The following is an 11,617-nucleotide window of genomic DNA, read 5'->3' as shown; positions in this document are numbered from 1 at the left end:
TGCATTCATTATTAATTATTACTAGATATTATTAATTATTATTGCTAATTAATTATTAATAACATAATCATTTAATTAGGTTATCGGGGTTCTCTGTTTTTGTCTTTGCTTTTTTTTTTTTTTTAGAGACAGGGTCTCACTCTGTCACCCAGGCTGGAGTGCAGTGGCACAATCACAGCTCACTGCAGCCTTGACCTCCCTGGTCTCAAGGATCCTCCCACCTCAGCCTCCCAAGTAGCTGGGACTACAGGTGTGCACCACCACACCCAGCTAATTATTTTTTTTTGTTTTTTTTTTTTTGTAGAGACAGGGTTTCGCCATGTTGCCCAGTCTTCTGGTCTCGAACTCCTGAGCTCAAGCAATCTGCCCCACTCGGTATTGGTGTTTTAAATGCTCAATGTTATGCAAAAATGCTTGGTGGATTGTCATACGGGGGTCGGAGACAACTTTAGTACTTTTTGGAAATTGCTGAGGGTGTTTGAATGGGTTGGGAATGCAGTTTGGTATTTCCCCCCCAATACAATGAAACATGGTATCTCATTATTCAAAAGCGTTGTCTACTTGTGACACGTTTCAAGGAGTAGGTTGTATTGATTTTTCACTCAGCAATCCAGCAGTAGAGTTTCAATTCATTATTTTAAACTGCTACATAGTATTCTATAATATGGATATGTCTAAATGAATCCAGCTACTCTATAGATGAAAATTTACTTTGTTTCTATTTTCCCCCACTCCAAACAATACTATACCATCCTTGGTTGTTGCTTTTTCCTCCACTACAAACCATGCAGTAAAATTCATTCATTTGCCGGCCAGGCACAATGGCTCACGCCTGTAATCCCAGCACTTTGGGAGGCTGAGGTGGGAGGATCACCTGAGGTCAGGAGTTCAAGACCAGCCTGGCTAACATGGTAAAACCCTGTCTCTATTAAAAATACAAAAATTAGCCAGGTGTAGTGGCGTGCGCCTATAATCCCAGCTACTCGGGAGATAGAGGCAGGAGAATTGCTTGAATCTGGGAGGCAGAGGTTGCAGTGAGCTGAAATCGTGCCACTGCACTCCAGCCTGTGCAACAGAGCGAGACTCTGTCTCAAAAAAGAAAAAAAAAAAAAAAAGAATCATTCATTTTCCTTGTCCCAAACAGTGCTACAATAAACATCCTCCTCTATGTTTTTCATGCGTCGTTGGTTTTACTTGCGTAGGATAGATTCCCAAAAGTGAGGTTTCTTGCTCAAAGAGCATGCATTTTAAATTTTAATAGACATTGTAAGGTTAATTTGTGTAAAGTTTAAAGCAGTTCACACTCATGAACAAGGAATTTGAGTACCCGGTTTCGCATTTTCTTGTGCCATTGCAAGTTACCTACTGTTCTTTTCATTTTCTAGAGTAACAGATGAAAAATAGTATCCCATAATTAATTCACACTTCCTTGACTGTTTGTGAGGCTGAGCAACTCTCTCTAAGCCCATAAGGCAATGTTGATGTCCCCTTCTGTGAATTGTCTGTTTATATCTTCTTGGACTACTTTTCTCTAAAGTCTCGGTTTTCTCATCCATAAAATGGGGAAATGAGAGTATGTATCTCGCGGGAGTCATGAAGATTTAATGAGTCATTGGCCATAAAGAGCTCTGCAAAGCAGCTTGCAACAGAGAAAACATTATCATTGTCATTACGTGCTGGGTGCCAGACACATGGTGGCTATCAAATCTTTTATCTTTTTTCTCCTTCCTCCCTTCTGTGTGGTGTGTGTGTGTGGTGTGTGTATGTGGTGTGTGTGTGTGTGTGGTGTGTGTGTGTATATATGTGTGTGTGTATATGTGTGGGGGGTGTGTGTGTGTGTGGTGTGTGTGTGTGTGTGTGTGTTCTCCATGCAGAGGGTTGGGCTTGGGAAAGAAAAAGGCCCACTTAAGATAAGAGAAAGACCGTTTCTTGGGCTGGCTGGAGGCCGGAGCCAGACAGGACCACAGGGGCAGTGGAAATTGTCAGGAGCTAAGGTTGGGGAACGCAAAGCGGGAGTCACTTTGGCAGGAGCGGTTTTGGGGGTTGAGAAAAGAGGGTCTGGGCTGGGCACAGTGGCTCCTGTCTGTAATCCCAGCAATTTGGGAGGCCAAGGCAGGCGGAGAGTTTGAGCTTACCAGTTCAAGACCAGCCTGGCCAACAGGGCGAAACCCCATCTCTACTAAAGAAAAAAAAAAATACAAAAATTAGCTGGGTGTGGTGGCACGTGCCTGTAGTCCCAGCTACTTGGCAGGCTGAGGCAGAATTGCTTGAATCTGGGAGGTGGAGGCTGCAGTGAGCCGAGATCACACCTCGCACCACTGCACTCTAGCCTGGGCGATAGAGCGAGACTCCATTGAAAGAAAGGAAGGAAGGGAGGAAGGGAGGGAGGAAGGAGGAAAGGAATGAAGGGAGGAAGGGAGGGAGGAAGGAAGGAAGGAAGGAAGAGAGGGAGGGAGGGAGGGAGGGAAGGAAAGTCAGTCTGATCTTGAGTCTTAACCATGGGAATAGTGAGGATGGACCACTTCCCGTGTTCCCAGCACTTTGCCTGGACAACATCCCAGTGATACGGGACGCGTCATTTCTCTCCATCTTACGGCTCAGAGGGGCTAAGCGATTTGTCCAAGGTTGCACAGCATGTGAATGGCAGAGCAGAAATGCAAACGTAGGATTTTCTAACCCCCAACCCCCGCACGCTCCACTACCCCATCTTAAGAGATTGCCTGGCTTCTAAGCAGCCCTGCCCTTTGGCGGAGGAACCTCTGAACACCTAGGTCAGGCCGTGAAGCCCGACCGTTGGCATTTCTAGATTTCTCTGCTAGAATTTTAGGAAGAAAGTTGGAAGCCCCCAGAGTCATTGTGCAGCCTTCTGTATTTCTATATCAAGTAGGAGATGCATTTGTTACCACACTAATTAGAGCAGAAATTAACTGAAATGCTGAGTTTTAGCAGAGAGTGAATCGGCTGCAGGTGTCAGTAATTAGCAAAAAATGAGTCATTTGATGTTTGTAGACACACAGCCTTCTCAACTTTGATTCAAAAATAAACTTCGTGGGCACATTGTTCTGAATCACTCCTGCTAATGCATGTGTCTATCTTAATGTGGCAATTCAGTATAAATATTTTAAATAAATCAGTAACGTTGCTTTTCAGTGGCAGTACACACATGACATTTTCTGTACAAAAATGGAGTAAGGATAAAATATTTTTAGTAAGATCGGCAGAAACCTGAAAAACAGCCATACAGAAACTACTGTTTCCTTGCTCTTGCTTTTTTTCCCTCTCTCTTTCTTTTGGTTTCTTGGAGTATAAATAATTCACCTTCAATATCCTGTCCTGAGCAGGGAATGAGCAAATAAAATAAACAGAATACTGGTGAGTACCTGTAGGGTTTGGGAATGGCATTAAAAATCTCCCTTAAACTAGACATTCTCCTGTTAGTTCACTGCTTGGGAACAGCGTGAGTTCTGAGGTGGGTGGAGTAAAAAGGAAACTTACACAGAGGTAGACGGAGCTGTGTCTTCTAAAGCAAAATCTATTTACTTATCAAACTAGATAAGTTGGCCAATTATGAGATACGAGAGCATCTGTGTGTAGAGCAGGTGGGAACAGAAGCCTGGAAATTATTTTTCCTCATGAACAGCAGTTGTGTGCACGTTGGGGTGTGTGTGTGTGTGTGTGTGTGATGTGTATGTTTGTGTGTGTGCATTTTAAGGCTTAGGATCAGTGCTTGCGTTAACTGTAGCCCAACAGGGGACGTCCCCACCATGAAAAATGGAATACAAGTGTCTCACTCTCTCCCTTTTTTTAGAGACAGGGTCTCACTCTGTTTCCCAGGCTAGAGTGCAGTGGTGCAATCAGTCACAGCTCTCTGCAGCCTCAAATTCCTGGGCTCAAATGATTCTCCCGCCTCAGCCTCCCAAGTAGCTGGGACTATAGGGGCACACCACCATGCCCTGCTGATTTTTGAAATTTTTTGTAGAGATAAGGTCTTGCCTGTGGTGCCCAGGCTGGAGTGCAGTGGTGCGATCGTGGCTCACTGCAGCCTCAAACCCCTGGCCTCAAGTGATCCTCCTGCCTCAGCCTCCTAAAGGGCTGGGATTACAGATATGAGCCCCTGCATCCTGCCTGGTGTCTCACTCTTGAGCAAGAGAGGTGCCTAGCCCCTCCCACCCCCTGGCTTGGTTCTAGAGCATCCTGCTGCTCTGTCTCTGAAGCATGCATCTGCACACGAGCAGGTCTTGGGTTGACCAGGGTGGGGTGTAGGAGGAGACTCTCCTATGGCCTGTGAAAAGGTGAGGGGACTCTGGCCCCAGCCAGCCTGACAGCTTTTGTTCTTAGAAGTTGGCTGGTCAGTGATGTAGGAAGAGTTGACTCAACACATTCTCTTCTGCACCTTGGCATCCTTGAGGTTGACTAGTTGAATGGATTGAAACAAAGTGAATGGGTTTAAGTCCATGAATTCATGATTTGTGAAAAAAGAAGAAAAAAAATCCCTCATTGGTCACCTTTGGAGGATAGTAGGATACCCCCTCATTATTTTGAAAACTGGTCAGTAAAAGGGCAAAAAATTTAAGCATTTATCCTACCTTTCTTACGGCAATGATACATCAGCGTGACCAAACGGTTGATAAGGGGAAGGTCCTTGTTATAGAATTATTCTAGCTAATTAAGGAAGAGGAATGTAGAATTTGAATATCAGCATTTTACATGTCCTAATGAACTAACGGATCTAAGCAATAACCATTAAAGAACGTGAACAACCTCTAAAAACAACACAAACCAAGCACTCTGTGCCCCCCAGTGGAAGGACAGGACACTACACTATGAAATATTCTTGCCAAACCCCAAAAACTGAATGTGATCAACACTAGATCCAACTACTGAGCTACAGAAAATGAAGAGGACAGAAGAACCTGTCAAATGACACCATGGAGATGTCATCATCGAAATCCAGACTGTGGCCTGTAATCCCAGCTCTTTGGGAAGCCAAGGTGGGTGGATCACTTGAGGCCAGGAGTTGGAGACCAGCCTGAGCAACGTGGCAAAATTCCATCTGTACAAAAAATATAAAAATTATCTGTGTGTTGGCATATGCCTGCAGTCCCAGTTACTCTGGAGGCTGAGGTGGGAGGATCACTTGAGCCCAAAACGTTGAGGCTGTATTGATCCATGACTGTGATACTGCACTCTAGCCTGGGGCACAGGGCAAGACCCTGTCTCAATAATAATAATAATCGCAGACTGTGCAGGCTGTGGCTAGCTCTATAGGACAAATAATCCAATTTTTTCATTAAGTGAATTGTAAGGAAAAGAGGGAGAGGGTAATAGGTTAAAGAAGGCAAAGAGACCCAACTGCCCATCACAACATATGGATCTGATTTAGATCCCAAAGCAGATTTTAAAATAATACAAGAAAAAATATCTATGAGACAAATCAGGGAACATTGAACACTGCACATATGATTAAGGAATTATTGTGAATATCTTTAGCTGTGATACTGGTATCGTGCTTATGTTTTTGAGAGATGCATACTGAAATATTTACATATTAAGTGACAGAATGACTGAAATCTGCTTCAAAAGAATCGAGGGCTCATCTAAAGTGGGTAGAGGAACAGATGAAATGAGATTGGCCCTGAATTGAAAATTATTAGGGCTGGGCGTGGTGGCTCATGTTTGTAATCCCAGTACTTTGGGAGACTGAGACCAGAGGATCACCTGAGCCCAGGAGTTCCAGACCAGCCTGGGCAACATAGTGAGACCCTCTGCCTGTACTAAAAATTAAAAAAAAAAATTAACCAGGTGTGATGGCTCGTGCCTGTTGTAGTCTCAGCTACTGGTGGGGCTGAGGCAAAAGGATCACTTGAGTATGGAAGTCTAGGAGGTCAAGGCTGCAGTGAGCCCCGATCACGTTACTGCACTCCAGCTGGGGGAAGAGAGTGAGACCCTGTCTCAAAAATAAAAAAAATGAAGAACTACATTTCCTTTCTGGAAACACACACACAGGCAGATGTGTTCCATGAATCCCAATACCTGGGACAGGGAGAGGCGGGATCTCTGCAGTGTGGGATGATTCTGCGCCTCTGAATGACGCTGAGTGGTCTGGGTGGAACTCTGGAGATTTTCCATCTTCCAGAGCGGAAGTCGGCATGCTTTCCGTAAAGGACCCGACAGTGAATATTTTAGGTCTTTCGGGCCTTATCATCTCGGTCACAGCTACTCAGATCTGCGCTGGTTGCCTGACAGGGGCCAAAGACAATATATAAATAAATGGGTGTGTCCCTGTTCCCACGAAACTTTATTTACAAAAACAGGCAGCAGACTGCATTTGCCCTGAGGCTGCAGTTTGACCAGCCCTGTCCCGTTGCTGGACAACAGAACGTTCTGTGATGACGGAAATGTTATTTCTGTGCCATCCAATATGGGAGCCATTAGTCACATGCAGTTACTGAGCACTTTGGATGGGGTTAGTCGGACTGAGGAACCAGTTTTTAATTTTTATTTAGTTTAAATTAGTTTAACTTTAAAACGTCACATGGAGTTAGTTGCTACCACGTTAGACAGCACAGTTCTAGAGAGCCCAGCCCAGCCATTAAAAAAGAGGAGAGGCGGGGTGCACTGGCTCACGTTTGTAATCTCAGAACTTTGAGAGGCTGAGGCAGGAGGATTGCTTGAGGATGGGAGTTTTAGACCAGCCTGGGCAATATAGCGAGACTCCGACTCTATAAACAAATTTAAAAATCGGCCAAGTGTAGTGGTGTGAGCCTGTAGTCCCAGCTACTCAGGAAGCTGAGGTAGGAGGACTGCTTGAGCCTAGGAGTTCCAGATCAGCCTGGGCAACACAGTGAGACCCTATCTCTACAAAAAGTATAAAAATTAGCCGTGTGTGGTAGCATGCAACTGTAGTCCTAGCTACACCCCACCACAGCCCCCTGCCCAGCCCCATCTGCCCTCCCTGCGGCTGAGCCTGACTGAGAGTGAAGTCCATTAAATCAGTGGCCACCTCGTCTTGCGAAGGGAGGTCATTCTCATCCTGGCTACTCTGGAGGGTGAGACGGGAGGATCACTTGAGCCTGAGAGGCGGAGGTTGCAGTGGGCCAAGATCGTGCCACTGCCACTGCCCAGTGAGCCTGGACAACAGAGTGAGACCATCTCAAAAAAAAAAAAAAAAAAAAAAAAAAAAAAGAGGAAGAGGAGACATAGCCCAGGGGAAAGAAGTGATTTGTCTAAGACATGGCTCCAACCTTTGGGTTCACGCTTCTCCCTACACCACGGTGTGAAGTTGCCTGAACTCCAGAACCATCGAGGAATGAGGCGGGAGACCTGGGCTCTGATCCTCAGGCTGGGACCTGGGGAAAGTCATTCACCTTTAGTGTTCTGCTGTGTCTCCATTTGTATGAGGACCACACCCCAACCTCCTCTCCCCGTTCACCTGTGGGGGCTGCCAGGGGGATCACAGGAGACAAAGTAGGCAGAGGCCCTTTGAAAACTTCAAAGGGTCCCGGGAGTTTCCGGATGTTCTGCATTAATTTATCTAATCCAAGGTAGGAAAGCGAAACGTGGGCTGCGAAAGACGAAAGACGGGAGGGAAGTCGGGTGATTCATTGTTTGGCTGGAACTCTCGCGGGTTAAATCTCTCTTTCAGTGAATTTCCTGGGGAGAATTCAGGGCCCTGTTCCAGCTAACAAATTCATCCCTTTGCTTTGACTCTGAACCAGATTCTGGGATGGTATCAAAGCCAGCCTCCCAGGAGTCGCCTGAGAACTGTCTGGTTCCCGAGCTCTCCGACCCTCCTGCTTCCACTCTGCAGATGCTCCTGCTCCCATCTCCCCGGAGCAGACCCCACCACACACCCCTGCTCAGCCCCATCTGCCCTGCTTGCAGCTGAGCCCGATTGAGAGTGAAATCCTTCATTAAATCCGTGCCCACCTCGTCCTGCAGAGGGAGGTCATTCTCATCCTCATTCTCCTTTCCAGAGAAGGATGTGGGGGCAGGCAGGGAGGGCAAATGCAGGGAGGCATCCTCCTGTCCAGAACTGATTCCCCTTCTGAAAGAAAGAAAGGCAAAGATGTCCCTGAAGGGGACATTAAAACTCTCAACAAGACCCTCAGCCTGGGAGTCTTCTTCCCAAGGCCACGGTCAGGCCTGAGAGGTGTTCTCAAAGACCCGGCGTGAAATCCTTTTCCTAGACAAAGATGATTCCAAGCGGGAAGGGGAGCGGGGGGCCTTGCACAAGGCAAGTAAGTAGCCCTGTGGGATCAAGTTCGTACCGTCTACCCTCCGTCAAACGCTATGCTTGAAACGGTTCATGTTTTTTAAAAGGATGGCACTCTGACTCCCTCCATTCCGCTCTGCCCCATGATGTAATTTAGAAATCACGAGAGCTCCCAAAAAAAAAAACAACGAAAAAAACCAACAACAAAAATCCCCAGCAAGATGTGCTCAGAGACCTTCATCTGCAAATGTTTTTGCCAGATGCTGAGAACCTAGGCAGAATCCGGAGCAGTTTTTATAGGGATTTGATGTTTTGTTGTTGTTGTTGTTGTTGTTGTTTTTTGAGACAGAGTCTCGCTCTGTCGCCCAGGCTGGAGTGCAGTGGCCGGATATCAGCTCACTGCAAGCTCCGCCTCCCGGGTTCACGCCATTCTCCTGCCTCAGCCTCCCGAGTAGCTGGGACTACAGGCACCCACCACGTTGCCTGGCTAGTTTTTTTTTTTTGTTTTTTTTTTTTTTTTAGTAGAGATGGGATGTTTAACTCACCACGGAGAGGTCCCTGAACTCTCCCTGGAGAAAAAGGAAGTCGATGGAATTGTTTGTAGGGAGAAAACTACAGCATGATGTTGGAGGGATCGGGGATCCTCCTTCAAGGGTTCAGGGGGCTCTGGGTGAGGGCCTTTCTGGACGGTTTCTTCCCTTGGCAACAGGAAGCCAGGATCACAGAGGAAAAGGGTCCAGCCCAGACTTGGAGCTGGCCCCTTTGGAGGAGCCCTAGGGGGTATCTGTTAAACAGGAGCAGGTGAGCCTGTGTTACAGGACCCGATCCGGACCCCAAGAGGGGGTTCTTGGACCTCATGCAAGAAAGAATTCGGGGCGAGTCCACGGAGTAAAGCGAAATCAACTTTATGAGGAAAGTAAAGGAATAAAAGAATGGCTATTCCGCAGACAGAGCAGCCCCGAGGGCTGCTGGTTGCCCGTTTTTATGGTTATTTCTTGATGATATGCTAAAGGAGGGGTGGATTATTCATGCCTCTAACTTTTAGATCACATAGGGGAACTTCCTGACGTTGCCATGGCATCTGTAAACTGTCACGGCGCTGGTGGGAGTGTAGCCGTGAGGGTGACCAGAGGTCACTCTGGTGGCTGTGTTGGGTTTGCTGGGGTATTGCCAGCTTCTTTACTGCAACCTGTTTTATCAGCAAGGTCTTTAGCACCTGTATCTATCGCCGACCTCCTATCTCATCCTGTGACTTAGAATACCTTAACCGTCTGGGAATGTTGCCCAGAAGGTCTCGGCCTCATTCTACCCAGCTCCTCTTCAAGATGGAGTTGCTCTGGTTCAAATGCCTCTGACATCGGGGTGGCGGGGTTGCCCTGCCTGGCTTCTTAACTTCCTGGCTCAGAACCCAAACCTGTTGCCTCTGGCTACCCGGCCAGTGGGACTGTGACAGCTGGGACAGGAGAGCCACTCAGCTTATAAACACCTGTGAGCAGGTATCCAGTAGCTAGGGGGAGAAGCGGTGGGTAGCCACAGGGCTTTCCCACTTAGGCAGGAAAGGACTGGCTTCCCCACCCACCCCACCCGCACCACCACTTTCTGGAACTTTCCTTAAACAACTGCTGGGCTGTTGCTATTTGCTGCTTCCCTTCTTTTCTTGTTAAAACATTTTATATTTTAAATTTGTTTGCAGACCATTTCCAGAAAAAAAAATAATATGTGTGTGGGCCACATTTGTCATCTTGCAAATCGTATTTATTTTTTATTATTAGAGATTGCAACGTGTGCCTCACCGTGCCTTTTTCTTCTTAGTAAAACTAAACAGTTTAGTTTAATTTGGCTACTTAAAAAACACATAACTCACATATCTGAGGCACTTAGAGTTACCAAAGTCATAGAGATGGAAAGTAGAAAATAGGTTACCAGGAGCTGGGAGGAGGGTGCCATGGTTCATACTGAGTGTCAACTCGATTGGATTGAAGGATACAAAGTATCGACCCTTGTGTGTCTGTGAGGATGTTGCCAAAAGAGATGAACATTTGAGTCAGTGGCTGGGAAAGGCCGACCCACTCTTAATCTGGGTGGGCACCATCTAATCAGCTGCCAGCATGGCTAGAATAAGAGCAGGCAGAAAAATGTGAAAGGAGAGACTGGCCTAGCCTCCCAGCCTCCATCTTTCTCCCGTGCTGGATTCTTCCTGCCCGCCAAGTTCTTCAGTTTTGGAACTTGGACTGACTCTTCTTGTTCCTCAGCCTGCAGACAGCCTATTGTGGGACCCTGGGATTGTGTGAGTTAACACTTAATAAACTCCCCTTATATATATTCCATTAGCTTGCTCCCTCTAGAGAACCCTGGCTAACACAGAAGGGGAGATGAGAGGTGGCTGAAGGGGGACAGAGTTTCAGTTTGGGAAGATGAAAACATTCTGGAGGTGGATGGTGGTGATGGTTGCCCAACACTGGATGAGTTTAATGCCACTCAAATGTGCACTTAGAAATGGTTACAATGGGCCAGGCACAGTGGCTTATGCCTGTAGTCCCAGCTACTCAGGAGGCTGAGGCGGGAGGATTGCTGGAACCCAGGAGTTCGAGGCTGCAGTGAGTTATGATTGCATCACTGCACTGCAGCCTGGGTAACAGAGCAGGATCCTGTCTCTTAGAAAATGGAAATAATAATAATAATAATAATATAAAGAAGAAATTATTAAAATGGTAGATTTTATGTTATGTATATTTTAGCACAATTAAAAAGAGCATAAACATAACCAGTAGGCATTTTGGTGCCTTATTAAGATGCTGTGTGTTTAAGCTTTTGTGAGGCTGGTGTGTGTGTGTGGGTGTGCATGTGGGCATGTGTGTTTGTTGTTGCTGTGTTTTATTTTCCCTGGCTGACTTGGTGAGCTCTTCATTGAAAAATCAGTCTTTCCAAGCCCATTAATATATTCTTTAAGTCTGAGGGAGAAATTATCTTTTTTAACATTGTATTTTTTAAAAGGAAATTTTTCATGGCTTTCATGAGCTGGACAGCCAAAATTCACACAGGGGCTCTTTGGACCACTCTCCTTTATTTTTTTTGAAATAGAGTCTTGCTTTGTTGCCCAGGCTAGAGTACAGTGGCATGATCTCAGCTCACTGCAACCTCCACCTCCTGGATTCAAGTGATTCTCCTACCTCAGCCTCCTGAGTAGCTGGGATTACAAGCACCTGCCACCACACGTGGCTAATTTTTGTATTTTTAGTAGAGATGGGATTTCTCCATGTGGGCTTGAACTCCTGACCTCAGGTGATCCACCCGCCTCGGCCTCCCAAAGTGCTGGGATTACAGGTGCGAGCCACCGCGCCTGGCTGCTGGACCACTCTCCTTGAAACAGTTTTGTTCAATCCCTTTTCTCCTCTTGGCAGC

General features: G+C 46.4%; 1 long non-coding RNA gene across 1 annotated transcript in view; it reads right to left on the bottom strand.

Moving 5' to 3' along the window:
* Positions 1–11,617, bottom strand: part of LOC105537339 — a 32,420-nt gene that overhangs the window by 7,468 nt on the left and 13,335 nt on the right. The window contains exon 3 of the long non-coding RNA XR_001005698.1: positions 7,930–8,047. This is a non-coding gene — a long non-coding RNA (uncharacterized LOC105537339). The remainder of the gene's footprint in view (positions 1–7,929; positions 8,048–11,617) is intronic.

Source organism: Mandrillus leucophaeus, unplaced genomic scaffold (assembly GCF_000951045.1).
Source record: "Mandrillus leucophaeus isolate KB7577 unplaced genomic scaffold, Mleu.le_1.0 Scaffold171, whole genome shotgun sequence".
NCBI lineage: Eukaryota > Metazoa > Chordata > Mammalia > Primates > Cercopithecidae > Mandrillus > Mandrillus leucophaeus.
This window is presented reverse-complemented; position numbering and strand designations above follow the sequence as displayed.